At 35.5% G+C, this 27948-nt stretch overlaps 1 protein-coding gene across 1 annotated transcript in view; it reads left to right on the top strand.

The window, feature by feature from the left end:
- The first annotated feature begins 11025 nt into the window (after nucleotides 1–11025).
- LOC18432797 (uncharacterized) overlaps nucleotides 11026–27948 on the top strand; it is a 77893-nt gene continuing 60970 nt past the window's right edge. The window contains exons 1-4 of the mRNA XM_088846495.1: nucleotides 11026–11218; nucleotides 11557–11654; nucleotides 11744–11794; nucleotides 23410–23487. The gene's annotated coding sequence lies outside the window, so the exon portion shown is untranslated. The remainder of the gene's footprint in view (nucleotides 11219–11556; nucleotides 11655–11743; nucleotides 11795–23409; nucleotides 23488–27948) is intronic.

Below are 27948 nucleotides of genomic sequence, written 5' to 3'. Positions count from 1 at the left end.
AGTTGAGCATTCTATTTGATCTATCTCTTGTAATTTCAATTCTTAAATAAATGATGTGGCCCTATATCTATCATTTCAAAATTATATTTCAACCATGATTTTGTTTCATTAATCATATCCATGTCATATCCAGCAATTAAATATCATCCACATATAAAGATAATATCACTATCTCACTCCCTCTAATCTTTATATAAATGCAATGATTACTTTCATTAGAAACAAAACCACGTTTTATAATAGCATCATAAAAAGTTAAATACCATTGTCTAGAAGATTATTTCAATCCATCTAGGGACTTGATTAATTTGCACATTTTATTTTCTTTGTCTTTAATAATATATCTTTCAGGTTGTGACATGTATATCTCTTCGTTTAAAATTTCATTGACAGATGCAATTTTAACATCTATTCGAAACAATTCTAAATTAAGATTAGCCACAATAGATATCAAAATTCTAACAAAATGAAATCTTTCTAGAAGAGAAAAAGTATCAACAAAATCTATACGTTCCTTTTGGTTATACATTTTAGCAACAAGTCGTACTTTATATTTATTTATACTACCATTAACCTTGAGTTTTCTTTTTAAAATTCATTTATAACCAATGGGTTTTCTCACACTAGGTAAATCTACGAACTCTGATATATGGTTTTTAGTTATAGAATCCATTTCTTCATCTATGCCATTAGTCCAAAAATCTGATTCATCAGAATTATATAGCTCTTTATAATTGGAAGGTTCACGAGTATCTTGACAAGTAAAGTTATAGTATTGGCCTAAAGTGTCCATGCAAATAAAACTTTGATATGGTTCTAAATGATATGATGTTTTTTTAATCTTAGAACTTCTCCTTGGTTCACTATCATCTACAATAGTATGTTCAAATGTATCACTCCTACTATCCATTTTCTAATCAACGTTTTTTACATTAGGTTCATAACTTTCTATGCGTTCATTTACTCTTTTGTTTTTATATAATCCATGTATATCCATAAGAAAAGGTTTTGCTATTTTCATATGTTCTTCTAAGAAATGCACATCTCTAGATTCAACCAAAGATTTAGTCTCATGGTCATAAAACTTATAACCCTTAGAGGTGTCAGAGTACCCTATGAATGAGCATTTTCTATTTTTAGCATGCAAATTAGATCTTTCATGGCATGGAATAAGTACATGAGCATCACAACCCCAAAATTTTAAAGGATCCAATTGAAGTTCACGTCGAGTCTATAACTCAAAAGGCATTTTCACTATAGATTTTGAGGGAACTCGATTTAAAATATACCTGCCAGTATGCAATGCTTCACCTCAAAATATTGAGGATAAGTTAGTATGACTCATCATTGAGCACATCATTTCTATAAGAGTTCGGTTACGCCCTTCAGCAATACCGTTTTGTTGGGGTGTGTGGAGCATGGTCTTATGGTATATTATCTCATTTTCTTTTACAAAAAATATCAAACAAATTAGAACAATATTCCCCCTTGGTCTGTTCTAATGATTTTAATGCTTTTATCAATTGGTTTTCAACTTCTAATTAAAATTCTTTGAACATTTCAAGTGCATCAGATTTTTTATTAATCAGATAAATATCAGTAAATCTCAAATAATCAGTAATGAATGAAATAATGTGTTTTTATATTCAGTGGTCCACAAATATCAAAATGAATAATAGACAATAATTCATAAGATCTACTTACTTTACCAAAGGGTTTTTTACTCATTTTACCAAATAAACATGGTTCACATTTTTTAAAATTTAAATTTGTCATTTTAGGAATTAAGTCATCATTAACAAGTTTAGAAATTATGTTTCTACTAATATGACCCAAACGTATATGCCACAAAAAAGAAGTTTCATCATCACATACTTTCAAGTGAGCAAAAGAAGATGAAATTTCATTTATTTTATCAAATACATATTCCCTCAAGCTTTCCCCCATATAATAACTTTCCTATTAATCCCAATTAAAATTTTCCCATCCCTGAAAAGAACTTTTTATCCCTTGGCATCAAGCCTCCTGACCGAAAGCAAGTTACAACGCCTGGATGGAGCATAAAGAGTATAAAAAAGGAGCAAGAAATTCCTATTTGGGATTGCTAATTTATAAGTGTTAATACCCAATAAATCAGACTTAGAATCATTATCTATAGAGATGATATATTCATAGCTTTAAGCTCCTTATGTTTTACAAAGCCCTCTCGAGATCTGGATATGTGCTTAGCGGCACCAGAGTCCACCCACTAATCATCAACAGGCATATTAGCTATTATGTAATAAACCACTAAACATAAGTAGTTACAACCTTGGTTGGGTGTTTTGGGTGCCCTTTTGTTTAAGCATTGGGATTTGAAGTGTCACACCTTCCCGCAAACGAAATATATCCCCTTGGGTCTATTGTGCATATGTTTCTTATTTTTAATTTCAAAATTATCTCCTTTAATATTGTTCCAAAGTTGATAAGGTTTTCTTTTGTTAAAGGATTCTGCATTTTGAAGGTTTTGAGTTTGGACAATGTGAAGGGCATCAGCCCTCCTTGAAAATCTACAATCCCCTTCAAATTTCAATTGAATAAGAATATTTTAAAGCTTAAGATCCTTGGGTTTTAAAGATAAAGTAACCACAACATATAAGCTCCTTACAGTGTAAAGATAAAGTAGTCACAACAGATTCTCACGAACTAAGCAAACTATTTAATATAGTAAAAAGTTGTTGTTGATTATTCAAAGCATAAGCCTCACTAATAAGTTGTCTACCCAATAAAATCATTTTTCTAACATGTTCAACTACAGAGTCATTTTCCTTCATCTTAAAAGAATAGTACTCTTGAGTCAATATGCTTAAATTACTCATTGAAGTCACCCAAATTGTATCTTCAATTCATCATAAATATCTTTGGCGTTTTTAAATTTATCAAAGCTCAATAATAATTCATCATCCATGTTTCTCATAATTATGTTCATACACTTCTTATTTTCTTTTCCAATTAGCATAAGCTGATTTTTCTGCACTATTGCTAACATCAGTGGGGCTCAGTAGGTACTTTAGTTGAAATTATATGATCTAAAATTTCATGCTCTAAGATCAAAGCCAATCTTCTTTTTCACGTATTACAATTTTTGCCCATACAGTATTTCTATCTTCAATTCTAGCTTTTGATTCATGAATAATAATAATAATAATAAATGCAGACCAAGTAAAATAAATCTGGTTTCTAGTTACGATCTCATCAAGCGATAGTCTGGACTGTCAAGAAAAATCTCTCAAGAAAATTTGCAACATCCGGTTATATGAAGCCTTAATGTGGATAAGCCTAATCGCGATTCGTCCACCCCTCTCAGCAGATGAATCCCTTATTGCAAGCAACAACAGAATCAAAGTTTCTGGAGAAAAAAAAATTCTCTCTCTAGATTTGAGAAAAATAGAGAAGAATAATAACAAAAAAATGGATGATCCCATATTAATCAAACAACAGTAAATAAAAAAAAAAAAAAAAGGTTATATGAGAACAACAAAGGAGAATAATGTGTACTATCTCAGAAAGGGATAAATTTTCATAATTACAATAGGGTTTACAAGCTCTATTTATAGCGCTCTACAGTAATCAAAATAAGAAGGGGATAGAACACATACCTGTTACACAACCTTTACAATTTGATGATCCAGGAAGTAATTTTGGCAAAGAGGCAGCCATATTCGTTGAGGAAAAAAAAAAAGAAAATGGAGAGAGATAGCTAGTTTATTGTAGAGGAAAAAAAACAGAATGAAACAAAAAAAAATCTTACCATTGGATATGAATGCCAATTGCAAAATTTTGGCCTTATTCCATAAGGGTCATTGGAAAATAAGTAAATAAATAAGGCACCCCATTTTCAATTTCTTCTCTATCCTCATCCAAAACCCCTGTAAGGAGTAAAAATCAAAAAGATAATGAAACTTTCCTCCATCGAAATAGCTAGAGCAAAAAAAGGGAGAAAATGACACGCATATTTTGGCTTAATGTAGTTATTGTGAGAGAGAGAGAAATATTTATCTGTCGAAAAAATCCGTTGAAGATAAAAAATAGCATGAAATTCAAAACAAAATTACCTCCATGACTCCTCTTCCTTTCACATATCCCAATTTATTGTTCAATTATTCATATTTTTTAAAGAACAGTTTACTCCTTATAAAATAATGCTTTTCTTATAAACTAGACCCAAAATCTCCACCATAACAAAAGGAAAGGCCTCCTACCCCCTTTCCTCTCTCTGGATAGTTTCTCTCTTTAAATTTTAATAATACTTTCTCTGTCTAAAATTGAAGATTTGAGATCATTTCTCTCTTTGTATGGAGTATAGAAGAAACTATCCAGAGAGAGGAAGATCATTTCTCTAATGAGGAAAATCAAAACAAATCCTATTCTCCAAGGAGGAAAATCATCAGTCAGATTTCATAGGCAGGTTGAAGAAGTTCTTGTTCATGAGCAGAGAGAAAACTTTCATTACAAATAATAGAAGGTATGACGTGGTATTTGGGTTTACCCAAGGATTATTTGACGGTTTTAGAGATTAATTTTGTGGCGCTTTCGCCCTCTCTAATATGGAAGATGGGAAACAATAGCTAAGCTTTAATTGTGAAGCATTATAACCATATTTTTATTTAGCAAAAATATATTAGAGAATGTGGGCTGATTGCTTTCTCTCTCTACACCTTGAAAGGGTTTTTATTAAAGTGAAAAATCAAAGCTTGGGTTGAAGAATTGCAGAAACTTTCCCATGTATCTCCATATGAAGACTCCTTCGATTCTAATCCAAACATTGATATTTTATAAAAGAGAATTGTTGGGATATGCATGAATTGCTAGTCCTTTTTATGGATAATTTAAGAGAGATAAAGAAATTGCTTTATCTAGGGAAGCAGGTGGGTTGATTGTGAGATATGGCCTCTTTTACTATTCTTATAGTAAGAAGCTCAAACTCTCTCTCCATGTTGCCATGAAATTTAGAGGCGAGAGGGAGAGGAGAAAGGAAGAGAGAGAGGGTTTTCTCCATGTTTAAGCCAGGGGAAGAAAGGTCCATCTTTCTTGGTCTTCTTCCTCCGCCCAGAGCTTCACAAACTCTTCCCATAGCATCCTCATCTTCCCCATCCTCCTCATTTTTTGGTGTCTGGCCTCTTCCATTGGGTTGCTCTACCTTGTTCCCGCAATGAGATTGCTTTGGTTCAACGTTCAAAGAAATAGAAAAAAAAACCAAGGGAAGAGAGAGAGAGAGCACAATGAGGGGGATAGAGGGAAAAAAAAGAAGTTAAATAGTATCCAGAGGGTAGGAATGACATGGGAGAGTACGAAGAGAGAGAGAGAGTAGGAATGAAGCAAGAGAGATAGAGAAGGGGTTTGTAGGTGACGTTAAAACCTACCTCGAGATATGGAGTAGAATATAACGATGGTACGATGGGGTCTCATGGTTGTATGTGACAGGGTCCTACAAAATCATTACTCTTTTTTAAAAATTTAAAGCATTTTCTCTAAAATTTGACATAGTTTCTCTCTCTAAAAATTTCATGTATTTTCTCTCTCTAAAAAGTTATAGTATTTTCTCTCTCTAAAATTTGATATAGTTTCTTTCTAAAATTTTAAAATAATTTTTGTCTCTAGAACTTAAAATTTGAGATAGTTTCTCTTTCTAAATTTCTTAAGATAGTTTGAGATCTGTAAAAAAAGTTTCAAGTAATTTCTCTCTCTAAAACTTGATATAGTTTCCATCTCTAAAATTTTAATATGTTTTCTCTCTTTAGAATTTATATTTTGATATTAGTTTTTCTCTCTAAAACTTTGAGATATTTCTCTCCATGAAACATTTAGGTACTTTTTCTCTCTAAAATTAGGTATAATTTTTATCTCTAAATTTTAATATACTTTCTCTCTCTAAAACTTAAGATTTGAGATAGTTTCACCCTCAAAAAAAATAGAGATACTTTCTACCTCTAAAAATTTTCAGTACTTTTTCTTAAAATTTGATATAGTTTCTCTATCTAAAAAATTTAAGATGCTCTCTCTCTAAAACTTTAAACTTAGATAGTTTCTCTCTTTCTAAAAATTCTGAGACAATTTATCTCTCTAAAAGATTTTAAGTAGATTTGTTCCTTAAAATTTGTTAGAGTTCTTCTATTTACATTTTTAATAAACTTTCTCTCTCTAAAATTTAAAATTTGAGATAGTTTTTCTCTAAAAGTTTTGAGATAATTTCTCTTTAAAAAATTTCAAGTACTTTCTCTCTCTAAAATTTTCATACCTACCAAATGTACCCTAAGTTTCAGGTCAAGGGGCGGATGAGCGGAATCCACGGGCTTTGGAAATTCCAAAAAACATATTTTAGTGTGGAAATGAAAGGAACACACTACAAAACGCCTATAGGTGAATTTTTACAGTATTTCACCTATGGCTTTATCACCGTTCAAAGTTTATTACACGTTCACATGTGTATGATAGTGTTTGAATTTTAATAAGTTTTTTACAAATCATAATTATCTGAAATTTTGTAGGTATGTGTGCCTTAGTGAGATGCATATGAATAAAATATAAAACAAATAATTTGAATGATGAAAATTATGCAAAATTGAAATCCTACAGGATAACTGTGACCTTGTGATGAACTTTGGACGGTGATGAGGTGTAAGTGAAGTACTATAGAATTTTACCTATAAATTTTTTGTAGATACTTCCGAAATGAAATTATAGAAAAGTTAGGTGATTTTTCAAGATTTAATTTTCATGAAATTTTAATATACTTGCCATTAAGCAGTTCGTATAGAGCCGACGATCTAAACAATCAAAGTAGAACGCACCTTCAAAGGATGTCGAGAAATGCGGTTTCAATACTGGAAATCTTTGTGATAGCCTTAAAATATATTTTCATCTTTAATTATAAAATTTAAAACTTCAAAAATATTGTAGATTGAGCATATCTATGAAAAATTGAAAATATTAAAAATTGACAGTCCAAAAATGTGTTACAAGTATTTTTCTATCTAATTATAAAAATTTAAATTTTAAAAATGGTTAAAATCAAGTAGATCTATTAACATATGAAAATCTTGAAAATGGACGGTGCAGATAATATGTTGTAAAATGCACTATTTCGGAGACTTAAAATCTTTTTAATTTTCATGGTCGTACATCTCGATGTCGAGATGATCAATCAAAGGTTTTTAACATTAAAACTACATTTTCCGATGGATTTTTGAGATGCATCCGTAGTTTTACATATAAGGTTGCAACCTTATATAAACTTTTTCCAAACATGAAATCAACCTTTTTCAATGTCCATGCATCGTGATGTCCAGTTGATCAACTTGAGGATATTTGAGCATCAAAACAACCTCTTCTAGTGAAAATTTTGAGGTGGGCTTTAATTTGATTGTTTAAAGCCTCGACTCTATAAAAACTTTTTTTCTTTTAGTAATATCCAATATATTAAAAATCCGCTATCCCAAAATCCATGTACCCAAACCGGACTTAAAGGAATTTAGAGGATTCCCCAATATATTTGAATATGGGCAAATGATCTTGGGAAAATTTCTAAAACCCCCACAAGATGGACTTTTTACCCACTTTACACCCCACCCAACTTTTCTTAGAACCTCCCCCCAAAAATTGTTTTCTAGCTAATACACCTTTACACAAAAAGTTCACTTATTTTGGACCAAACTACCCTTCCCTTTATTTTTGTTAGAGAGGGCGGTCTGGCATTTTGACCAAGCGGTCCGACCATTTTTTTTTGCTGGAATGGGCGGTTCGGCGTTTCATGGTGGCGGTCCAGCATTTCATGGTGGCGGTCCGGCGATAATTTTTTGTTGGAATGGGCGGTCCGGCATTTGGAAGTTACGGTCTGGCATTTTGAAGTTGCAGTCCTCCATTTTGAAGGGGTAGTCTAGTATTTTGATATGGCAGTTCGAAATTTTGTAGGGGCAGTCCGGTGTTTTGAAGTACACCAGACTGAGTAGTACGGGGTTGTACAAATGCGGTCCGGCGTTTCTTTTTATTCGGATCTGAAAATGATTTGTCATGTGAAGGGAGGGTATTTTCGTCAGAAAAGATGTAACTTTTTGAGTTGGAGGTATTAGTTATAAAAGGTGATTTTTGAGAAAAATAAGTAAGTAATGTTTACGGTGGGGATAGAGTGTCTAAAAAGTATATTTTTGAGGGTTTTTAGCAATTTTCCCAATGATCTTTGCTGTCGTGGGAATCCACTGTCTATACGCTTTCTCCATGATAAACACAAATTGGGAATATTGCTAGGACAAGGACTTTTGGGCTTGTAAACTCTTGAGCCTAGCAATTAATCTTAAAATAAATAAAATTCAATTGTTTTCTATTAATAAAAATTGTCAAAATATTAATAAAGGACGGCCCAATTTTGGGAAATTATAAAATATCCATGTTGCTTCAAAACTGAAAAAACCTAATGTTTTCAAAAACCTCATTCATACCAAATTTTTTACTGTTAATATTTTTTTTGCATAAAATAGGAAGGTCATTACGGGGTCAAATAGGTCCATAATACTCATAAATCCACTTGTTAAATGTGTAGTATCTTGAAGTTTTGAACTCATGGGAGCCATCATGGTTCTACGAGAACCAAGATGCCTTTTAACTCATAGGAACCATCACGGTTCTAAGAGAGAATCATGATAGTCTTCTAACTTATTGGAATAATAAGAGTCTTAATAGAGCTATGATGGCCCTTGGATGAAGCTTTAAACCACATAAAAAACCATTATTGATATCAAACTATTAACTCTAATACTATTTATTTTTGCATCTACCCTCTAAAGCAAAAAGGCTAACTTTTTTTTAGGGAAATTTTCACAAATATACGTTAATTTTCATTTATTTAAAAAAAAAACCTTTAACTTTCATAAACCTCGCCCACACCCTTTTTTTTCAATTTTGACGTTTTGTAACCAAAATAACATTCACGCTAATCGTATTATCGTCAAGCACAGTTATGATACTTAAAGTATCATAAAAACTAAAATGTTATACGGCATTTTAAGTACCTTAAAAACTAACTCATGTTATACGGCATTTTAAGTACCATAAAAATTAATCGATCTAATACGGTATTTTAAGTAATGTAAAAACTAACCTAGGTTATATGGCACTCGAAATGCTGTAAACCATTTTCAACTGTTTATATTTATCTCCTTCATCTGTTTATATTTATCTCTTTCATCTCTCTATTTCTTTTTATTATGTTTATCTTTTTTTTCTCTCTCTATTTCTTTTTAATATTTATCTCTCTTTTTTCGCTCTAATTCTTTTTTATTTATTTTTTCTCTCTCTAACTCCCTTTTCTCTCCAAGGAGATTTGTATAACAACCCGTGTGTACCTTACCATTCCTTATAAAAACTCCCTTCAATGCCATCACTTATGGAAATTAGACGAAGTCAAATTTGTATCTTGTTGGAATCGTGTTTGTTGAGTTGATGAAAAAAGTAGAACGAGAAAGAGAGTTAGTGAGAGAAAAGATTTAGACGGAGAAATAAAAAACAAAAAAAAAATATTAGAGAGAGAAATAAGATTAAAATATTAAAAAGAATTAGAGAGAGAAAAAAGAGATAAATATGAACAGGAAAAAAGAGTTTACGGCATTTTGAGTGCCATATAACATGGGTTAGTTTTAACGGTTCTTACAATGCCATATAATATGGGTTAGTTTTTATGGTACTTAAAATGCCGTATAACATGGGTTAGTTTTTACAATACTTAAAATGTCGTATAACATGGGTTAGTTTGTACGATACTTAAAATGTCGTATAACATGGATTAAGTTTTACAATACTTAATATGTCGTATAACATGTGTTAGTTTTTACTGTCCTAAAAATGCTGTATAACATAGGTTAATTTTTACGGTCCTAAAACTGTTGTATAACATGGGTTAATTCTTATCGAATTAACGTACCTTTCACGGTACTATGACTACCGTGAAGGTTATTTTAATAAAAAAAACACTCAAAATTGAAGAAAAAGAAAGTGTGAGAGAGGTTTATGAAAGTTGAGGGTTTTTTAGTAAATAGACAAAAATTGATGTATATTTGTGATAATTTCTTTTTTTTTATTATCAAACTACCCTTATTTTAACCCACATGTCCCACTTTCTCTTTCTAAGACGTTATTAGCACAACTTAAATAAAGAACTTGGCATGGCACAAAATGTGCCGTATTGGCATAATTTCAATATAAGCGGTCCGCCGCATTTTGTGTTGGACCGGCAGATTTGAATATGAAAAGTCAATCCCCCACATTTTATATCGGATAGAAACAAGTTGGTCCCCTACATTTTTGTGTCAAATCAAAGCATGTTGGACATCGTGTTTTGAAAACATGGGTCAAAATGGGATGGGGGTATATGGTCTAAAATTTTTTTTTTTTTTCTTGGGAAGATGAGGGAAATAAATAAACAATATTAAGGTTAATAATGTGACATCCGAAGTTTTAGGGGAGGAGTTAGAGGTCATAAATCGGCGGTACCTATAATTTTTTTAAAAATCTAAATAAAAAAATAAAAATTTTTCATGTAGAACCTTAGTTCCTCGTATTATTTCATGGTATACCCTCCTTCCATTTTTCTTTTAAGCGGCATAAGAAAACCCTTAAAGATTTCATCATGCCCCATCATTTTTTATCTCCTTCTTTTATTGATTTTGATCATAAAAATTGGCCTGAATAAATCTTTTTATACCATTTCAACCCAAAAACCTTTTTAATGGGTTGAAAGGGAAAAAGAAGGTTAAATTTTTTTTGGCATGAAATGATATAAAAGATTTATTGGGACTAATTTTTATAGTCAAAATCAATAAAAAATGAAAAAAAAAGATAACGGGTGCTGTGATCGTTAGGGATTTTCTTATACCATTTGAAAGAAAAATAGAAAAAGGGTTTACATAACATTAAAAGAAGAATTCGGGTTTTATACAAAACTTTCCCGAAATAACTTTATTCTAAATAGCTCTTTGGACCAGGGGGAACAAGTGATCATCATCATCCATTATTTTATTAAACGGCGGAAAACACTTTTAAGTTGTAACCATTGGGTTTCCTAGTCACATGGATCATAGCATTTTCCTTGACATTTTCAGCTTCATGCCTGGCCTTTTAATCTAAGGAGCAGGCATCTGTAATGGCTCTGATTTCATTGCTGCCCCTTTTCTGCACCTTTCTTCGTTAGGTGTTTATTTTCGGACAATCTCTTGCTTCCCCATTTTGATTTTCCAGTAATTTATTCTTATTTTTGTTGCTAATTGACTTATTTATTGGTTTCTGATTCTGATTTTGTTATAAATCTAGTAAGAAATGATGCAGAAGGAACTAAGGAAGGAATTTGACAATTTTTTTTTTGCAGCTGAAATCAAAATTGGATTTTTTTTTTTGAAGCTAAATGTGATGTGATATAGTGTTTTTCCACTTAAGATTAAAACACGTTTCCCCCCCCCCCCCCCCTTCTTTTTATTCAAGGAAATGGTGTTTGGTTTTACAGAATGATCGGAATGCATTTGGTTTTTGCAGATCCGGTTTATATTGCTCCAGAACAGGCAAGGGAAGACGCGTCTTGCAAAATACTATGTTCCGCTTGAGGAACTGAGAAGCACAAAGTTGAATACGAGGTATAAATTCCTATATTTTTCTTTCTTTTCTTCTATGAATTTTATTCAGATTTCAGGACCTTTAAATCTCATTCACTTGAGTTCTGCAGGTTCACCGATTGGTCGTAAATAGGGACCCGAAATTCACAAATTTTGTTGAGGTCAGTAGCTCTTTGAGTTTTTACCCCCATTTTCTTATTTGTGAATGGAGATTAATCATGTGTTTCATGCATTTGCCTTGTTGTTTTCTACCTTTGTTGAATTGTTTATCTTATTATTGGATTTCTACAGTTTTTGGGATTCTAAGACAATTTTCATGTATATAGTTATGTTACTTTTGTTTAAGAAACTTAGGCAATTAGGGGAAGTTATTCCCGATGGAGTTAGATCACAAGTTCACTTTCCTAGATAAATTAGCTAATTTGGAAGGAATGGTATTAGTTGTGACTCAATTGTAATAGAAATAGACAGAGAAAGCTAAGAGGTCTAAGCTCATTAGCTATTTTTAGAGACTTTATGGAGTCTAGAGCTTATGGTTTCCCTATCAGTTAGATCAATTTCCTTTATGGGTTGAGGCAAAAAAGATCTTATTGAGAATAAAAATTGAAAACTTTGAATAAGAACCATTAGCTTTTATGCTTAGTTAGAATTTTGCAACATGGATATAGAAGCTTGAAGTTTTATTCATATAAATGATCATGCTTCAAAGATTTTTGGTTACTCTTATAAACATTACAACATTATGGAGTCTAGAGCTTATGTTTTCTCTAGCACTTAGATCAATTTAATTTTTGGGTTGACACAAAAAAGATGTTTTTGAATCTGAAGAGATAAAACTTCAAAACCTTGGATAAGAATAGTCAAATTTTATTCTTGAGTAGAATTTACCTCTAGGATTCTAGAATCTCGAAGTCTTATTCATAGAAGTGATCACGCTTCAAAGATTTAAGTTATTCTTAAATCAAGTAGCTTCAATAATAACAAGAGTTCATTACATACTAGGGTTCTTCTGTGCCATTGGCAAAGTCGATATCTTTTCTCTCTCACAACCTCCCATGTTTGGGTTACCATATTGGTAGCAATGTTGCAAACTTTCTCATCTATTTGTTGCGACTTTTTGATATTTGGCATGGGTTCCAGTTTTGGACAACTCCAAGCATTCCGTGATCTAAAGCTTTTTTAATGCAAAAATTTATGGAGCATACCAGGAATCTTCTTTTGACTGGTAGATTAAACAAATTATAAACTTGATTATTATATGTTAATCTTGTTTGTGCGTCACATTTTGGCACTGAGATCAGCCCATAGTTGATGGCATTAGGATAAAAGGTTGGAGATTGTGAAAGGCTACAAAATCCATATGGTTGGGATCATCTTTGGTTAATGCACATGTTAGGCATTTATCATCATCATCATCATCTGAGCATATGTTAGGCATTGAGGTCCCCAAATGTTAGGACCTTGATCCCACCTTTTGAAGATTTTGATCCAACTTTTTGGATCTTGATCCCAAACTTTTGGGGATCTTGATCCGGACCTTAATGTATATATAATCTAAAACTATATATACTCTTTAAAGTAGGTATCTCTTTATTTATAGCCAAGAAACAATGCAATCGTATGAAAAATATAACTACATTTGGTAGCTGGCTATAAACAAAGAAAATCCTTAGCTTGATCTTTATCTTGGTCTTTAAAGTGGGGATTTAGATCCCCAGTAGTGGGATCGATATCCCGAATAATTAGGATTGGGATCCTAAAATTTGAAAGTTCAAAATTCCTTGAAGATCCCTTTCCCAGAGTGCTGTAGGGAGATTCCAGAGCGGGATCGCCAAGTTGGGAGATCCATTCAGCTATGGATCAACCTATTATGAGCATTTGCATGGTGAAGGGTGTAGCATCGCCTAGCGTTAAAGTAAGCAAGATATTTGTCCATAAAAATTAGCAGCAGGATTGAAATGTCTTAATTGCTGGAGTGGAACTCAGCACAACTAAGAAATGGTCCTTATTAACAGCCTAAACTGGAGTTGGGCTGCCACTGGGGATGGAACCCATGTCCCATTAGAACTATTTGAAATAAGTTATGGGCATTAACTGGAATTGGAACCTAGTATTGTAAGACTTGATTCTTGCTTCAATTTTGGATTGATTGAGACCTTTAGAGCTGATTAGAGAAGTTGTCCACTTATTTACAGAAACTTCGAATACACTTGAGGTACCTTTTGCATGGTTTCATTCATTTCACAAAAACAAATCCTTCCTTCTAAATTTCTGAAAACTTTGCAATGTGATGTGATAATGCTAGAGAACAAAATATTTGTATGGCTACCTAGTTCAATAATAATAAAGTTTCTTTTTTTTAACATCTAACCTAAAATGATAAAGACCAGAATTCAAATGTTGTAATAAGTGGTATTCTCTTTATCATCAATGCTAACTCCCTTTTCTTTTCATATGCTATGTTATGACGTTCTTATTGCGACTTGATGTATGTCAATGAGATAAAGAATTAAAGAAACAAATGGATCTGGCTGATAGATAACATATAGTAGTCAAGTCACAACGTAAAACTAACAATACAACATGATAGTGTGCAGACAAAATTCTTTTTGTGCCTCAATAACCTAGTTTGGTACAATTCAATTTTGAGCTTTATCATCCAACTTTCTTGAGTTTTAGCATCCAATCTAAAAGAATAATGACCAGAATTCAATACCAGAAGTATCTAATGTAAAAAAAAAAGGAAGGGTCGTAAGCCGATGCTGGTTTTGTTTCAGTGTTGTGTTTGTTTGTTGTTTTTTACCCCTTTCCAGTTCCTTTCTTCAGTAACTACTCAGGATCATATTGGGCCTCAAATTTTTGGCATTGATGTAATATCTGCCCACCTTAGTTCTTTTGCCTCGAGAATGACCTGTTTGGTTCACTCTCTAAGGGTCTTTTTGTTAAGCTAAAATTGTTTGTGCTTAGAATGGGAAAATCCATACTTTCTATGAAAAGAAAGGAAGTAGTAAGTTGAATCCATTGAGAATCCATACTCGGTATGAAAAGAAAGGGAGTTGTAAGTTGAATCCCTTGAGCACCTTTGATGTAGAAACATCTGTAGCTCTAATTTTTAAGTAGGACTTTAGAAGAAAGATTTGTCTTGATTCCTATGAAGCAATTATGAGTATGGGGCGGAAGACACTTGGTCAAATTACTCCCCCAATCCCACCTTATCTAAATTGGATAGGTTCCTCACTTCTCTAGATTGGGACAATCTCTTCCCTGGGACTCACTCCTCCGTTCTTCCCAGTCTTACTTCAGACCACCGTCCTATCTTACTCGATACTTAGGCAGTCAAGCGGCATCCCAAACCTTCAAAAAAATCCTAGGCCTCATTATCAAAACTTGACTAAGAGAAGATATATGATCACATAGATTGGAAGGTTCTTGATGAGACTCTCCCTAGAATGGGCTTCAGGGCTAAATGTAGAAAATGGATTTAAGGATGCATCTCCAATCCATTTTTGTCTGTACTCATTAATGGCTCCTCCCCCAAGGGATACTTCTGGCTTCTAGTGGCATGCGATAGGGTGATCCTTTGTCACCCTTCCTCTTTGCAATAGTGGCTGAGGTGTTTAACGCCTCCATTTTGAGAATGTACCGAGCATGCTTTCTTACTGGCTTCAACACTGGAAGGTCGAGTACATCCATCTCCCACCTTCAATACGCATACGATACTCTCCTCTTTTGCAATGCATCCCAGTGACAAGTTGACTGCCTACTACTCTTCCTCCAATGGTTTGAGTTTGCGATCTGCTTCAGAGTTAATATGGTGAAATCTAAATTGATGGGTATTGCCTGGACAATCGTTTGGTTCAGAGCATAGCTGACCGAAGGGTTTACGCAATAGATGGCCTCCCTGTTTGAGCTCATATGTCCCCATATCTTTTCGGACTATTTCCAACCACGTCCTTTTGGGCCAACCCCATTTCCTCTTCAATCTTTCCACTTGAATTAGCTCAATCCTCCAAACAGGTGTTGTACTTGGTCGACGCCACACATGGCCAGTCCACTTATGTTTACTCTCTCTCATCATATTGCCTATTGTGCCACACCTAAATTCTCTCGAATAGATTCATTTTGAGTTTTATCCCTTCTTGTCTTGCCACTCATCCATCTCGACATCCTCATCTCCGCTACATTCATTTTTTGGGTATATTGTTTTTTGTCTGCCCAACATTTTGCCCCATAGAGCAAAGCTAGTCTCACAACTATCTTATAGAACTTGCCCTTCAGTTTCATTGGTACGCAGCGATCTTATAAAATCCCATTTGCACATCTCTACTTCACCCACCCAGCTCTAATTATGTGTGCGACATCTTCCTCAATCTTATCGACCCAAGATATCGAAAGTGCGGTCTGTTTTGTACTTCATGGCCGTCAATCTTAACTGCTTCCTCGTCTCTACTCCTATTATTATTAAACTTTCATTCCATATACTCCATCTTAGTCCGGCTAATTTTATATCCTTTGAATTCTAAGGCATCCCTCCAAAGTTCTAACTTTGTGTTGACGTCGTTTCAGGCCTCATTGATCAAAGCTATGTCATCTGCGAACAACATGCACCACGGTACCTCATCCTGTAGGTGTTTAATTAAGACGTCCATAATTAAGACAAAGAGGTACGGGCTCAAATATTGAAGCCCAATAATTGATAAATTTGAAAGGAGGCTAGCTGCATGGAAAGGGAGATTTTTATCCTCGGCCAGAACATTGATACTCATCAAGGCTACCCTCTTTAGTATTCCACTCTTCATAATATCTCTTTTTCACATGCTTGCCTCTATCCTAGCTAGGTTAGAAAAACTTATGAGGGACTTTTTGTGGTCAAGTGACGGTGGCCATAAATTCTCCTATCTCTTGGGCTAAGTTGTGCTTACTTAAATCCAGTGTATCAAAAAGGGCTAGGTAGGTCCTAGGCGACCTGGGGGGTTCAGGTCGCTCAGCGCCTTGGCGGCCAGTTAAAAAAAATACCAAATTACCAAATACCATATTCCAAGTTGAAAAAAAGAAAGATAGACATGGAGAAGAGAATTTTGATAAACCATATTGTTAAAACAATAAATTGTAAAACCATACAAGTGTGGGATATAAAATTCAACACTCAACACAATAGACATGTACAGTCTAACAAAAGTCAACACTCATGGCTCAACACAACAGTCAACACTCAAGACTCAACCCCAAGAGGCAAGAGTCTTCAGTCGTCGTCATCATCATCAGAAGGAATATCAATAGGACAAGCCTCATCATATTCATCAGAGTCGAGGCCATCATCATTAGAGTCATCTCTCTCTTCAATATAATGCTTGTCCTCCTCTATTTTGTTTGAATTTGCCTCTTTCTCCTCTTCTTCTACCTTCCTCTTACTAGTATGTGCAGTCTGTGCAGATGAGGCCCTAGGAGTCTTAGCTGCTCTACCTTTTTTTTTGTGCTTCTCTGAACTCAAATATTGTATAATTTCCTCCCTGGTAGCCTCAGGAACATTTTTACAGGGGGCAACATCGCCCTTAATACTGGCAGGGTGTTTTTTAAATTGATAAATGCCCTTATTAATATCCTTTCCACAATAATTACATTTAATACGTTTTTGATCACTTGAATTCGGGTTATACTATACTTCCAACCTGGATCACCACTCCGACTAGAACCTGGAGAAGTTACTTCAATAGAACAAGGCTTATTTTCAACCTTTTCTGGTTCTTAATTCGAAGATATCTAATCTCATCTCCATCTGCTTCAAGAACATTTGTACAAGAAGCAACATTACCTCTAACACCAGCAAGGTGTTTGAATCGGCTAACACGCCCATTGGTATCTTTTTCACAAAAATTATACCTTATACAATTTTTATCATTTGGTTTTGGGTTGTACCCATACTTCCAACTCGGATCACTTCTTCTAAAAGTAGCAGAAATAGATCTATGACAAGGATTTTGTTCTTGTTTTTGTTTTGCATAACTTATATATAGCTTAATCTCCTCTCTGATAGCTTCAAGAACATTTTTTACAAGGGGCAACGTCCCCTTTAATACTGGCAAGATACTTCTTAAACCGGTTTATGCTTCCTTTTGTATCTTTTTCACAAAAATTGCATCTAACGCAATTTTTGCCATTTGGATTCGGGTTGTATCCATATTTCCAACCCAGATCTCCACTCCGACTAACTCCGGAGGAAAACATCTCAAAATAAAACAATCAATCTAAAAAATAAAGTTTTGCACTTACTTTGATTGCTCAAACTCCAAACTTTGAGACACTTCGATCAAATGAAATGTAGTTTTCTGGAGATTTCTTTCTCTCTAAAAAGTGTTCTTGTGGTTTTAGGATTCAAATGAACCCTAAACCCCTCCTTCTAACCCTTTATATCTTTTAAAAAAATCAAAACAAAAAAAAACATTTCCGCCTCTAGGCGAGGCACAGGACTTGGGCAGCTGCCCAGGGACCACCGCCTAGTTTGGCCTCCTAGGCCTGATGTGCCCAGGCCTTCTGGACCACCTAGGTGCTGGACGATCTGTTTTTTTGAACAATGCCTAAATCCCAAGGTGGTCTAGGTATTTGCAACTTAAGAGCCATCAATGTAGCCCTGCTATGCAAATGGTGATGGCGTATGCCATACAACCTAACCACCTACAGAGAGAGATCATCTCTTGTAAATATTGCTGCCAAGTCCACGCTTGGCTAACCTCTTGTAGGTCTACCGGTAATATATCAGGCTTTTGGAGGTCTCTTCAACATTGTGGTAGCCTATTGTTCCACTGGGTCTGTTATTGCCCAAGGTTGGGTAATAGTATCTCATTCTAGTATGATGTTTGGGTTGGTGGCAACCCTCTTAAAGAATAGTTCCCCACCCTCTTCTGCTCGCTCTATATCCTAACTCTACGGCGGCCGAATGATTTGTCTGCTCAGGGAATACTAGAACTTGGAACCTGCTCATGGAATACTAGAACTTTAGAAGGCCCCTCACTAATCAAGAGATTGGACACTTTTCGGAACTCTCAGCCCGCCTACACTCGGTTTCCTTCCTTTGTCTGGGGAAGATAAAATCATTTGGTCACCTGCCTCATCGGGGACCTTCTCAGTTGCCTCCTTCTATTGAGCTATTACCATGCTTCCCTCTCCCACCATTGCCACCCCCTTTATTGCAGCCAAAGCCTGGTTCCTGTCCACCCCCCTTAAGATCCAAGTTTTCAGTTGGACTACCCTGCACGAAAGGGCGTTAACACTTGACCAACTCCAGAGAAGAAGCCTATCCCTCCCTAACAGATGCACTGTGTCTTTGAGTTGAAGAGACAAATTCCTATTTCTTCATCCATTGCGACGTAGAATCAGCCCTTTGGTCGAATGTGCTCAACCTTTGCAAATGGAATTGGGTTACTCCCCAGTCAATCCCTCAACTCTTTTCCACCTACCTACATACTCCTTGGAGTAAATCTGGTTATTTCCTTTGGAGAGCCTCTATTGCTGCTATGTTGTGGACAATTAGCTAGAAAAGAATAGCAGAAAATTAGGGGCGAAAGGAATAGCATAATTTTTAGGGGGGGGGGGAGGTAGCTCCCATCCCTTACTTGATAGGCAAATCCCGTACCTTAGATTCCTTTTGGGCTAGAAACCACAAACTCCACAAAAATTTCTCCTTTGCCCATCTTCACCACAATTGGCATGAATTCCTATACCAGCCAACTCTTAGTATATCTTGCTCCTCATTGTGGCGACCGTCGGAAGATGGGAAAATCAAACTTAATTTCGATGGTTGTTCTCTTGGCAACCCAGGGCCCTCTGGCATTGGGAGAATTTTTAGAAATTCTGAGGGCTCTACCCTCCTTTCATTCTCCTTGCCTGCTGAATTTACGGACTCCACTACCATGGAGGGCAAAGCATTGCTTGAAGGGCTTCGAAGACTGACCCTAGCTGGAACACTGAATTGGTAGCTTAAGGTGAATCTTGTAACATCATTACTTTGGCCTCCGAGGCAACTCCATGACCCTGGAGACTTGACCATCTTTGAAGAAATCTCTCAAATGTCCAGCACCTTTAGGGTTACCTGGAGCTGTGTTTTTAGAGAAGCCAATGAGGCTGCGGACACTTTAGGTAGGGAAGGAGCAAGTCTTAACTCTACCAAGGGAATTGCAAGCATTTTTTAAGCTTGCATTCCCCCCCCCCTTCCCCTCCCCCCCCCCCCCCCCCCCCACCCCCCTCTCTTTCTTTTTCTCTTGTGTATCTGTTGTAGAGCATTTTTTGGGCCCTTTATGGGCTTTTGTATAGGGCACCCAAAAACTGGGTTGCCTATTTTTTGTATGTCCTCTTAGTTGTACTCATTTACGGTATTAATACAATAGTCAACTTATTCAAAACGAAATTATGAGTTTGTTACTTCAATGTGTTATATGGTTTGTTTTTATGGATTGCTTGGCAGCCCCGATACCTAAGAAATAGAAAATAAAAATGTAACTCTGGTGAATGTGTGTGTATATAAGGATACAATTGGGCCAACCTTGGTAAGCTAGTGGGCCTTAAATTTTGGCATGGCCCATTTGCACCCAATTGGGTTTTGATTGTTACTTCTAAAACCTCGGTTTTGATGGTTGATTTTAGGGACAAGAAGGTGAAGGTTACAGTTTTAGCAAAGATCAAATTATGCGATTCTGTCAAGCACCATTTCATAGAGAGTGATAGAGTTCAAGCTTTTGTTTTGATGGTTTCCTATTCTCGGTGGCTGCTAAATACTATCTGTTACTATTTGACACTAGGAAGCCATTAGATCCTGTATTGCAATGGGATCATCATCTAGATCATGTGCGTTACATTAATATGTATAGATTATCAGATCTAAGACCATCTAATAGAAAACTTAAATGGGCTTCTGATTCAGGTTACGTTATTTTGGTGGGTTCTTTTCGAAATTGTGAATTTAGCCTTTTTTGTTATGGGCCTCATCCCATAGTTGATTTGAAGCCAGGTTGGACCTCTGATAGTGGTTCTTTATATGCTTGGGGTCTTCCATCTGAGATCGTTTTGGTTTCACAAGATTGTTGTTGTGTTGATTGTGAATTGAAAGAAGAATTCGGGACAGATTCATATAAGCTGCAAAAGCGTGAGAAGGTTTTGGGTTTTTGTGTACTTAGTGAGCCATGTTCAGAGAGACATGAAGATGATTGTACAAGTGGTTTCTTTATGACTAGGCTGACATGTAATGGGATCTTTGAAACATTGAAATACCAGGCTTTGTGGGATTTCTCTTGTGTAAAGTCCAGTTGTAAACCGGTTCAGGTACAATCCAAGACTACATTTCCTTCAGATGTGGAACCAGAAGACATCGATCATCTCAAATTGCTGCACAAAAAGTTTGATTACTTCTTGGGATACTTTAGTGGTGGTCCAACTCTTGCTGATGTTTTGAATTCGAGACTAGAAGAAACTTCAAGTAGAGGATCAATGCATTGTAACAATGTTGAAAGTACTGAAGCTACAAAGGAGTTAATATTGGAGGCATAGAAAGCTTCAGGTCAGGTGGAGTTTGGCTTACTTCCCTCGATGGACTATGTTCTTGGTGACATAAATACTCCTAGCAGTGCTCATGAAATTATATCTAAGAGAATGTGGACTGGTCTAAATTTGTGTTATGTGGAGTTGGCATTTGTGAGGAATTCAGATCTGAATCACACTGGTCCTGACTTCTTAGCCATGCCTAGCTCTTCTTCCACTCAATTGCCACCGTTTCCATTTCGTGTACCATCGAAAAGTTATGGGAGATCGCGCTCCAAGGCCACTAAGAAGTGTGATCAAGTTGGTCCTCCCACTGAGAAGGGTGATGTAATTGATCTAGTGCCTCCCCATCTAGTTGGGCCAGTTCTCCCCGTTCCCCTTTTGCTAACTTTTCATATCATCGATAAAGGAAGAGCATCTTTTGTTCTTGAGATTAATTGGTTGTCTGTAGATGCTGAAATGGGTAATCAATGTCAAGAACTCATCAGTTTAGCCAAGAGTTCGAAACTGCTGAAATCTCGTCCTAGACCTAAAGTGCCTTATGTTGTGCCTCTCTCTGATGATTATGATGCATGGACTGAGTCTCAAGACCCCGAAGAAGAGGGGCACTTATTTCTGCATGAGACCTAGGCAAATAATTTGGATCCTGAGAAGTCACCCCTTGAAAACCTTTCTTTTGGGAAATCAAAATTTGGACATTACAAAGACCACAGATTTGATATTTTTATTACTGCATTGCATAAGAAAAATTGTGATCCTCGAGGTGAAGAGAAACTAGATGCATCAGAACTCTTTGACCAGCTAAGCCCTGTGAAGCTGAATTTTGGTGGATCTAGAGTCAAAGTTGAATCAGAAGAGATGGAAATATTTAAATGCTTGAAGAAAAGATTTTCTCAATGGCAGGAAGGTTTCAAGCCATACCAAGATTATTTGTTACCGAAGATGGAGAAAGGTGGAGAGTAAAAGATGGAGAAAGAAGATGGATGGTGACCACTTCATAGTGTGTATCTCCACTTTGAAATAGCTTTTTCTATCTGGTTTGGATTGGTTGTTTTCTCTTTGGACTTTATTTCTTGATGTGACACTGGCATTGGGTCTTAATGAGGGTGTGATACGGGCGTTTCATGTGTCAAATGCACTTTGAATTCCATTTTTGGTGAATGGGTCCCCTCCCTACGTTGTCCCCCTCTATTTGTTTTGAATAATAGGTTTATAGACTTGAAACTTAGAATTTCCTTTTCGACACAACTGACCTTCGGTTTTGTGCTCTCCTTTCTTATGCAACATTATTCTCATGTCTTGTGATGAGAATTCTTCCTTTGATGTATGATGTGTGGATCCTATTTATTGATATTAGAAAATAGTTTGTGTTCTTCTTAGATTAAGGCAAAGAATAAAAGGAACAAAGAACTGTATTTATTTTTTAAAGAATATATTATATTATTAATTGGAATACCTTTTTTTTTTTTTTGGTGCTTTGTCGTTGGTAATCTGGGATCTTAATCCAAGGCCACAGAGACCCCTGTTATTTCATCATCATCATTAGTGCCTTTGACCAACTATTTACAGTCGGCTAAAAATTTCACTGTGACCCCTGTTACTTGTGATTAGTAAATATTTCACTCCTATGAGTTTGCACAGAAATAGCTTAAACACAGGTCTTGTAAAAGGAGTGGAATTGCGATGAAGATTTTTTGAATTGGAAGTAGAATTTTGCTATGTGGATTTCTGATTGACGAGTTCCCAAAGTCTATTTATTATGAGAGTAAGTAATGACATTTAGGAGCGGGTCAGTAACAGAACTAGAGTGCAAATAACTTAGAATTCCAAGTTGCAACTGACAATAAATTAATGAAAGTTTTATGCAAAGTCTGGGGGTATGTTCATCTGTTTTATGTTCTTTCTTTGTCATTATATCGTTTTCCTTTCATTTTAATTAGGCTCTGAAACATTTTATTTGCTCGAGTAAAAATCATCTTGTGACTATAAATCCAGGAATTTAAGGCTCTAGAGAATTAAATGTAATTAAAACTTTTATTTTTTGAAACTCTATTTACGTGTGTATCTTTGGGAGTACAAATTTTCTGAGTCTTGAGGTTGCAATTATGAGGCTAGGATTGTGGGTCATTGAGCAAAACTGTCCATTTTGGCACCTCTGAGGTTTCTTAACTTCCATTTTTCTTGGGATGTTGCTTAATTTTTTTTGTTTTTCCACGGTGGTTCATTAACTAAACACTGTTAAATGCAGGAATCGTTTCATTTCATTGTAATTAGAGGCGACGGTGGTGGGTCTTTGAGTGTAATTGTCAATTTTGGCACCTCTAAGGTTCTTAACTTCCATTTTTCTGTGATATTGCTTACAAAATTTTGTTCTTTTAATGTGGATTCATTAACTAAACTCTATTAAATCCAGGAATTGTTTGCTTTTATTGCTTGTGGTTTAAGATTTGTCCAAACTGAAAATGCAGTGTTACATTCTTGATGTGATTAAATTTCATTCATTTTAAAGTTATTGGAAAGAGTAATTTAAAGTGTCAGATTGAGTCTAGATGGCTTCATCATCATCTTCCGAGCTTTATTTGGGATTGGCTACATGAATCTTCTGCCACCATTCCATTCTATCAAGGGTCATACCCTTAGTCAAACTGTAAGTCATCATATCTTTTCTCATTACATCCATTCATGTTCTTTAGGGCCTTCCCCTTGCTCTCCTAAGGGGCATTTGATAACGGTGAATGCATGAAAAAGTCCCCAACTTTCTCCTATACTATAGCTTTTCCTAGTTTGGGAATAACAAAAAGGTGAAAAGTTGGAACCACCACATTCCCCAAAACACTATTTCACTGGGGAAAGTTGCGGAACATTGGTACCCCCGCTTAGCAACTTTCACGAAAAGTTAATGAGCAAAAAGTTGTAACATGGAAAAACTCATCAGGGCTATAAAGTCCAAATCTCATCCACGCAAGGGACCCTTGGTTAACTCACCTCTTTGAGAAGAAAAAACTCACCACCCTCTGAGAAGAAAAATTCCTAGCAACTCAACCATCCATCTTTCTAACCCTTTCTCACTCAAAACCCTAGCAACTCAACCATCCATTGCCACTCGCCCCAACAAAGCTCAACCCTCAACCAACTCCTGTCCTCCTCGCCTTAGGTCTGTTCCCCTCATCGCCCCCGTTGCTGCAAGCTAAGCATTTAGAGAAAGCTACTAGTCCTTTTTTAATTTTTTTATTATTTAGAGCTCAAAAACGTTCATCCCAGATCTAAATGAGATTTTATTTTTTATTTAGGTTCCTTTTTTTTTTATTATTAAGCTCAAACAAGATTAACCCCAAGTCTATAGAGAGCTTTGTTTCTTTTTTTTATTTTGATTTTTTGTTTCTTTTTTTTTCTTGGTTATGCACAAAGAAGAAAACCCCCATATTCACTTAGTTTATTTATTTATGTTTTATTTTTCTAGTTTGTCACATAAATTTTGATGTGAGTTTTCTTTTTATTGAGAATTACTATTTTGGGGCTCGAGAGTTTGATTAATTTGATTTTGTTTATATAATGTAAAATGTTTTGGCCTTTAGGTGTTTGATTAATTGATCATTATTGCTATCGTTGTTGATGTTGTTTTTGTGGTGTCATTGAACTAATTTTCATTTGGTTTTATGAGTTAATAGTCTAAGTATTCTTTAGTCTTTTTATTTTTTTTATTGCTGAAAGTTTATTTAGGAGGTTGTATTATGCAATAGGATTTGATATCTATAAAACTGGGTTCTATGCTATTGTTATTTGCTTACAGAATTTCAGGGGTTTTCTGTTATTTGGTTTTTGAACTCATTGGGCTGAAATTTATGGAGGAATTCCTTTACAAAATGAGATATTCTTGGGTTTTTCCAGTTACTTTTATCTGGGGTTTAATTTAATTGTGCTGTTGTTGAAATGGCATTATCTCTCATTGGGTAATAGAAAGCCGTGAAATGGAAAATTTTAACTGTGTTTACTTCATGTGACAAGATCATTCTAGATTGAATTGGGATGTTTGCCATATAATTCAGTTTGGAAGTTGTAAGTTTGAATATTTACCTGCTTTGATTTGTTTTAGTTTAGTTTCTGCTTTAGATGTTGTGGCATCTTGATTTCTCACGTTCTGATTTTGAAATTTGCTCTGTATTAATATATATTATGTGGTGCACACAATGTTGTATTATGCTTGTATACCAAGCATTCAGTGTTTTGAGATTAGTATATTTAGCTATACAATTTATTAATGTCATCATTGTTTCAAAAAGGGGACCGCCCAGCGCCTAGCGGCCGCCTAGGGCTTGTGCCCCACCCAGGGGCGGAATTACGGCTCCTTGAGGGTATGTTTGGTTCATTTTTTTAATACTAAAGGGGCAAAATTGTGGGTTTTAGGTTCATTTAAAACCTAAAACCCATTGGAGGCTATTTTAGAGAAAGAAATCCCAAAAAAAAAATATTTCTATTGGGCCGCCCAGGTTCTGGGCGCCCGCCTAGGTGCTGGGCAGCCTAGACCCTCCTGACCGCCTAGGAGCCTCCTAACGCTTTTTGAAACATTAGATGTCGTTCTTGTAGCAAAATTATTTGTGATACTTATCTGATTTTAACCCTTTTGGTTCATATAGTTATTTTTCTTTCTTTGTAATATTCATAGGCAATTAGTTCGTTTAGTCTCTATATTCTTTTTTCATGTGTCTTGCTCGTTGTTTTCTCAGAACATAAAATGCATTAGATAAGCAGTAGCAAGAAAACAAATACGGTGAATATGTTTCCATCTTTACAAACATTATGTCTAGAAAAAGACGTGTACACATAGGGGTGGCTCTGTATGATGCAATGCTTTCAATCAAGAAGATAATGCTAAGGAAGAAGTTCTACAATATTGTCCTACTAGTACATGCCCGACAAACAATAGAATTTTCTTGAGACCATTATATAGCTTGAATGTTCCTGGTTTGCAATATTTAAACTGGTGGTGCTTGGTTGAGACCATTTTATTGTCCTTCCTTTTGAGTTGAAATAGATGGATGTTCAGATGGATGAATTGAGGTGATTAGGAGGTGTGATTCTTTCTTTTCAATAAGGTGCATGTTAGCAGTGGTGCTGTAAGAAGGGCTCAAATTTTTTTTTATCTCTAGGCCCAACCACAAGGATTTCCATGAGCGGAGAGCTGATAATACTAGAACGAAATGTAATGAATGGGCTTTCAGTGACCAAGACTTGTGTAGTGAGCAAGAAAGAAAAGTAATTAACTAGGTTATTACTCAATAAAAATTCACATGTTACTCTATTCCTATAAAATGAAAAACAGATCTTTGGGTCATCATATAAATCATATACATTTATGTTTCCACTTGTGCTTATTTTGGAAAAGTAAGTTATTGCAGGTTGAATTCGGAATGGATATGTAGAACTTTTGTCTTCTCGTATGGAGTTTAGATGGTCTGATTTATAAACAATCATGTATATGTGCTATTGTTAAATGTTCTCTCTTATATCTTGAGCTAGTTTCCCAGTTTCTTGATATTCTATGCAATTAGATTTCTCCCTTGAAAATTTGCTAATAAAGACATGTTGACTCTGGATTGGCAGGGAAGAATTTAGTTGGTTGTTTGCATCAAGCAATGGAAAGACATAGTCTATATAGGCGTGTCTCAGCCTTGGTAAGTTCCTTATTGAAGGGGTCGACCGTGATCCCATCTTTAGAAACGATGTGCCCAAGGAAGGATACACTAGGGAGTTAGAAATCACTCTTGCTTAATTTAACATACAATGTTTCTGACTTTAAAGTCTGTAAGACAGTTCTTGGATGTTGTTCATGTAGTTCCCAGCTTTTCGAATATACCAAAATATCATCAATAAAGACCACTACAAAATCATCTAAGAAAGGTTTGAACACGCTATTCATCAAATCCATGAACACCGTGGGGGCATTCGTTAACCCGAACGGCATCAAAAGGAACTCATAATGGTCGTATCGAGTTCTGAAAGAGGTCTTTGGGATGTCTCCTTCCCTGACTCACAGTTGGTGATAACCCGATTGAATATCAAACTTCGAAAACACTTGGCCCCTTGGAGCTAGTCAAAAAGATCGTCAATTCTAGGCAGGGGACAGTTATTATTCACTGTTATTTGGTTTAATTGCCTATAGTCAATGCACAGCCTCAGGGATCCATCTTTCTTTTTCACAAATAGGACTGGTGCACCCCAGGGTGACACACTAGGTCGGAGGAATCCCTTATCCAATAATTCTTGCAACTACTCTTTCAACACCTTCAAATCTGCTGGAGCCATTCTATACGGGGCTTTAAAAATGAGAACAGTGCTGGTACATCTATCTCAAATTCAATCTCCCTTACTGGAGGTAGGGACGGTAACTCTTCTAGAAATACTTCGGGGTACTCTCTTACTACTGGTATCCCTTCTAACTGAGACTGAATGCCTTGATTCTCTACTACATAGGCTAGATACCCTTCACACTTCTTACCTAGAAGGTGAGAGGGCGGGAGAGCAGAGATAAAGGTTAGAGGGGAAGTATCCCTAGTGCCCTTAAAGTGTAGCTCAGCTTTGTCAGGGCGTCTAAAGGTTGCCGTGTTTTAATGGCAATTGACAGTGGCATGGTGTGTATACAACCAATCCATGACCAGAATAACATCAAAATCTTGAATATCTATGAGGATCAAGTTTACAGATAGGTCACCCATCAATTGTAATTCCACACTATCTATACACTCTATCAGTTTCCATAGATCCCCCACAGGTGTGCATACTACTAGAG

Source organism: Amborella trichopoda, chromosome 9 (genome assembly GCF_054954075.1).
Source record: "Amborella trichopoda isolate Santa Cruz 75 chromosome 9, AtrichopodaSantaCruz75HAP2 v2.0, whole genome shotgun sequence".
NCBI lineage: Eukaryota > Viridiplantae > Streptophyta > Magnoliopsida > Amborellales > Amborellaceae > Amborella > Amborella trichopoda.
Note: the sequence above shows the minus strand (reverse complement) of the source record. Positions and strands in the feature narration are given on the sequence as shown.